The 6,000-nt window shown below is 50.5% G+C and overlaps 1 long non-coding RNA gene across 1 annotated transcript in view; it reads left to right on the top strand.

Annotated features, from left to right (window-relative positions):
- Positions 1–6,000, top strand: part of LOC147051523 (uncharacterized) — a 124,103-nt gene that overhangs the window by 52,561 nt on the left and 65,542 nt on the right. The gene's annotated exons all lie outside the window — the stretch shown is intronic.

Here is a 6,000-nt window from a genome sequence, read left to right as displayed (position 1 = left end):
ATGTAGGAAATACAAAGTGTCAATCAAGCGAGGCCGGCCGGTCGCTCGGTGGCTCGGTCGTCTTCACCCCTGCGTGTCTGTCTCAGGGCTTAAGACTTACCCTCTCATGACATCTTACCATTTTAAACCTTATTTGGTTTGCAAAAGTGAAACTAAGCTCTTTTTACCCCTCTGCCCTTCCCTTCCCTTCCCCTCCCACCGTCCCTCCCGGTGTTGAATTTTTGGACGGCAAAGCCCCAGACCGAGATAAGGAGGGGGATATATCTTTCCGGGATTTCAAGAGGGATGTGTAAGGGAGGTCACCGGGGAAGAGAGGGAAGCAACAGCCGGGGCGGAAAGGGGTGGAGGATTTTTTTTGGGGGGGCGAAAAGGCCGAAGCTGCAAAGATACTCCACGGAGTCGCTCCAGAGAGATTCAAAGGGGAACTTCTCTAGTGTGACCGACAGGCCACAATCCCATGATGCCCGCCGGTCTCCGTAGCACTCAAACGGAAATTTGGCATGATATGATGGGGGGGAGGTCAAAATTCTGAGAACAGACTGGCCATATCTTATTGCCATTCCTGGTTTTCACAAAGTGTTTTACTTTTGGAGAAGTTCCGTGAAGGACGTGAAGACTTTTGTCCGGCTAGCGAATGTCTTAAAAATGCGAGTCGGATGCTTTTGCTCGGTGTCTTTGTTCGAGGACAGTTCAGGTGACCAAGTCGAAACCACGATTCCCAAGAACTGTGAGGCACATGATGTTGTCTTCATTTCTGGCAAATATATCTAGAAATATCACCAGAAAACTTTTTGGGGCAAGAATAACCCCTGTTGTCACAGGGACCTTTTTTTGGTCATAATGAGGCGGGAGAGAAATGACATAGCTTGGCCCATGGGTGGACTGACGGCTGAGAGCGGCCAGGCGGGCGGGCGGGCTGCTTAAATGTGTCTCAGCAAACACCGTTAGGCCCGTGTAAACAGCACTCCATTGATTAGCCACTATTCATGATCAGCACGTCTCGGGCTGCACTGGATTAGTCAACATAGCGCACCCCCACCTCATGTTTGCGCCGGCCAGGCCAATTTCAATGCCGAGGCCTCATCGGAACACCCGTCACGCTCAAGGGCGGACGAGAACCCAAATGCTCGTACAGAAATATTGAACCGTCAAACTCGGGGAGCGCCGTCCGCAAACTATTTGAACAAGTTTGCCGTGATGCCTTGCTGTTGATCAACTCTGACAAGTGTGACGCCGTATCACACCACGAGCACAGACCCGGTGTTGCTAATGGCCCCTCGGACTAGTCGGGAGGAGAGAGTCCGAGAGTGACAGCCATAGGGATGGAGGATGAGGGCTGTCCGCGCATGGAGTGCACTTCCATTGTGGCTCCCCATTTTGGCTATTACACTGTATACATCCCCCTGGAGCTCCAAACAGCAACACCGCCTCCTTTTGCATGGTAATTATTTTCCAGCCCAAAGGTAGCTGCAGGCAACGTCAGCCACTGCGTCAGGGCCCAGCGCATTAGCCGCCCGCTGCATTATTTATTTGCGCACGGGCGGCCGGACGGATACCCCGAGTCCACCGAGACTTAGGGCAAGGGGGGGCGGAGGGGTGGGGGGGCGCCGTGGCGTGGCGCCTCTCCTCTCAATGTCATTGTTCCAGGGAGTCGCGGTGTCCCCTGGAACGGCTCACCGGCGACTGGCTCAAGGGCAAAACCACGCCAGACATTTTGCGTGGGAGTCCTCGTTAGGTGCCGAATGTATTCTGAAAAGGGGTCAGAGGTCTGGTAAGCGAGAGGCAAGCGTTAAGGGTCTGACCGTCGAAAGATTCCTGCAGGACAGCGCCGAGTGCCAGGTAAAATGGAGGGTCATGTAGTTCAAATTGCCTCAAGGCTCTTTGTGTACTTGACGGCCATATGCAGACAGTCCACCCTTGGGTGCTATGGGGAGAATTGCCGTTTACCCCCCACACACACACACACGTGTATCAATAAAGGGTTAGAGACCTGAGTAGCGCTGGGCTAGGCCAGGTCAAAACATGTCAGGCCCGCACAGAAAGCCAACGCGACATGGCTCAGCGATTCTGACGTTTTGGGAGCTAATACCCCGGCGTACCCCCCCCTTCGTTCCCCGACTGGCTGGTCGTGTCCGACATGAAACCACCCTGACCTGTCAGCCCCGCACCATCGCATGGTAGCGCTTGCGATGACAGCCCGACCAGTGTCCCTGTCACACGAGCCCACCGTGTGCGTGTCGGCTACAGCGGTAACCCCCGCCGGCGCCCCTCCCTCCCTCCCCGCCCGCCCGGCCGGCCGGCCGGCCTCGCTCCCCTTGTTCCTCACCGTGTCCCCGCTTGCCAGCCGGCTCGTCGGCACGAGATGCTCAGATGGCCTCGTGACATGACAGCGACGCGGTATCGCCGCTCGGCCGAGCACGTCAGGCGGGCTCTGAAACGGGAACGATCCGCCCGACGGCCAAGACAGATTCACTTTTAGTTTCTCAATTTTTCATCAAAGCACCACGCCCCAAAATCCTCATGTCGTGATTGTCATCAGAAATCCCGACTTAAGCATTCAGATGTCTACGTGAATTTTGAATTCGGCGTCGTTTCGGATTTGGAACGCAGAAGCAATTACAGTGTTGAAATGTCACAGGATGACAAAACAATAAGAGAAGACGACAGAGGAAGCCAGCGTCACTGATAGAGACGGTTCCACTTTACCCTGACGCTCTCTCTCCCTAATGGGAGCCGACGCCACCCGAGCGCTCCGGACGGACAACGGGACGGCCGGAGCGGCACAACGCAGGCGTCCCACCTCCCAATTATTTTTCTGGCTCATTTTCTCCAGTCCCGCTTGCTTTCTCGCAGTTAGGCGGGATTGAGAAGGGCACAAGAAAACGGCTGCCTTGCCTGTCACAGGCGAGGTGCTTTCACCTCAGGGCGTTTCCATCCACACATAGATTTCAAGTGCATGCTTCGTCATATGGAAGGTGTGTTACAACACAAAGTCTGTCAACACGTCAAGGCCTACTTCCGTCGCCATTTACACACGCTGCATAATGCATGTGAGCAGACGATACTCGCCTTACACTGTTTGTCGAGCAAATACGCTGGAAGTCTACATGTAGTATACCGTGCTTTAACCGCACACACAAATGGAAACGAGATTCAAGCTAAAGAGGAAAACTTGCTAATCGCTATCTTGCTAGCTAGGAGAATTGCTACTGAAATGTTTTGGATGATTGACAGATTGAAAAGATTCAAACGTAAGGGGAAAACTTGCTAATGGCTATCTGGCTAGCTAAGAAAATCAGTACTTGAAAAGTTCAAAGATAAATCATCACGCGTCGTTAAGACGACTCAATACTGTCAATCACATTCTGCCGTGTCAGCGCTGGTCTAAACGCCAAATGACAGCTTATAATTTGCCGCTAACAAATGTTGTCACACATGTTGCTCGCTCATCCCGTGTCTCGAGTGTCATTCGCGCCTCGGCGAGCATCGAGGCAAGTTGCCTGCCATTGTAAATCGAGCAGTGAAGTGGAAAGAACTTGCAAAAGCTCTTATTTGGCTCTTATTCTACTTCCTCAGCAGTTTGTGAAAATAGAAGTAAATACCAAGGAAATGTGTAATGAGTCTCATTGTATCACATCTTTTCTTCTTCTTCTACGTATTGCCCAAAGGGAAACGCCCTGCGCCTGCATGTGCAGCTTCAGCACTTTGTTTTGCTCTTAGGTGTTTAAAAAAAAAAAAAGAGTAAAAAAATCCAAAAGAAAGATACTCCAGTTTTAGCCACTTTGCACCTGAAAACAACCAGAGCTCAACCTGGCTAACCTGGCCGCTAACTGCCCACGAATCTTGAGAACCTTTACGGCCGGCATGCGTGCGTTCTCTCCAGCATTGGTCGCTCCCCTTTTCTTCCCTTTAATTACAGTAAGTACAGCCGACACCCCCCCGGGCTTGTTTGAACAGATCAACCTAGCGGAGGAACCAAGAAAATGCTAATTAGCCTCCTAATGTTGCTGACCGCGCTGGTTCCCCCTCAGCACTGCTGAGTTGTATTGACACAAAAAAAAAAAAAAAGGACAATAGGAATCTGTATTCAAATGATGAGCTCAGCCAGTGTGGGGAGACATAGAAAATTCCTGGGCCACAACTAGCTTGGTTTTAATGAGCCGTTACTCATAAAACATACAAATAGGAGGCAAAAATCCATGTTGAAGGTCTAGGCTCTTCTTAGTGCCATTGCACTTTAAGATTATTATGGCCTTGTCAGGACAACAAGTGTTGTGATTGTGGGCCAAGTTTTTGTCAAACATTTTTTACACCAAGCATTTTTCAAGCAAACAAACATCAACTAAAGACAAATGACTCACACGACTCCCAAAAAGTTCTCAAGTAACAAATGATACTGTAAATGATGTACAACACGTCGTTTTGCTAACATGTGAATTGACCTACAAAAAAAAAGCCAATTTTAATACGCCTTACATTTGTGCGTTTAGATTAGACTGATGACTTTTGAATGCTGGGAACTGGCAACAAAACATTTTGGACAAGATAAAACAAGACTTTTATTCAGTGTATAGTTTTTTGTCCAATGAATTGGGCGATTTGTATTATTTTTCATTATTTCCTAGCACGAGTATATGTTGTTAGAGCCAGTCCAACTTGTGATGCCCAAGTGGAGTGCAAAGCAGAAGACTTTGAATACATTCCATGTTTCTGTGTGTGTGGGTATGACTGCAAATCGGGATCAATACTATTGACCTGTTTACCTTGGTGCCGGTTTACCACTTGAAACATTAAAAGCAGACTATTAGTAATTCTTTGGTCCTGCTTTTTACTGATTGAATGCTGTGGAATTGGGGGGGAGGAGGATGGTGCTCTGGGAGGGGCGAAAACTCAAAGTATGTCGTATTTCTGTCCAGCAGTTGTACTGGAAGTGTAATCCTCTTGACTCCTTGCCATCAAGTTTTGCCAGTGTCTCGCCACTCGCCTCTCACACTTCATGTGGTCACTCAAGCCTATCGGGGGCCGCGGGGCATTGTGGAGGGGGGGCGGGGGGTTACCCTCGGGCGCTTTTGTGCTCACCCCCCCCCCATCATTTTTTGAAATGGTTCATGTTCCCACCCCTTTTTTTTTGTTCATCCATTGATTTCTCCTCCCTTGACTCCTGCTTCCCCCCCCCCCCCCTTTTATTGCGGGGGGTGAATCATGGCTCAGTCATGCGTTGTCGTTGATGCATGCTGATTTATTGACTTACTTCAAGTCACTTGCGGCAGGTAGCGGCAATTACAGAATCTGCCTTGCACCATCCGGGACCATCTTGGCGCTCAACGCCGCTCGGTGTATTTTTTAATTCCCCCTGATGTCTCCCAAGCCCACCTGAAGAGGTGATTGACATCCAGCCCCTCTGCTGTTGAGGCCACCCTCTCCCCACCAGACAAAAAAAAAAAGATGCCTGCATGGCTAAGTGTGAAGGAAGGGCAAAGGAGACGATTCGGGGGGCACCGCGCGTGTATGCAGGGTTGATGAAATCTCACGGGGAGTTGCCCCCCACCCCCACCCGTGCCCTCCCTCCACACACCTCACCCTTACATTTCCAAACACTCGACTGTTTCGCTTCCTTTTCCTCGCGCTCCTCCACCGAGTCCCTGCTGGCTTCTGCATTAGTATTCATAGTGGTTGGACTGTGTTTGGAAAGGAAGGGGGGGGGGGGTCAGGGGAGTAGTTGTGGGGGTCCCCTTGCCAGCTGCTATACTGGGATTGGCTGGATAATGGCAGCGAACACTCAGACAAACAGGAAATGCTGGCGCACAAAAAAGACCAGCCGTGAGAATTAGCCAGCAATTCATCTGTTGGGAAAAGGCGGCGGCGGGAACCACATTGGCCTGCCAATGCTGGCCCTTTTGGAGCCACACCAAATGCCGCACCCTGCTGATTAACGGCTGCGTTTTGTTTTGTCATCAAGATTGATGCAAGTCACTTAGGGATTAGGATGGGGATTTTTCT

This window comes from Syngnathus leptorhynchus, chromosome 8, assembly GCF_054491065.1.
Source record: "Syngnathus leptorhynchus isolate UIUO chromosome 8, UIUO_Slep, whole genome shotgun sequence".
In the NCBI taxonomy this organism is placed as follows: domain Eukaryota; kingdom Metazoa; phylum Chordata; class Actinopteri; order Syngnathiformes; family Syngnathidae; genus Syngnathus; species Syngnathus leptorhynchus.
The sequence above is the reverse complement of the archived record's forward strand: the minus strand, read 5'-3'. Positions and strand labels throughout refer to the sequence as shown.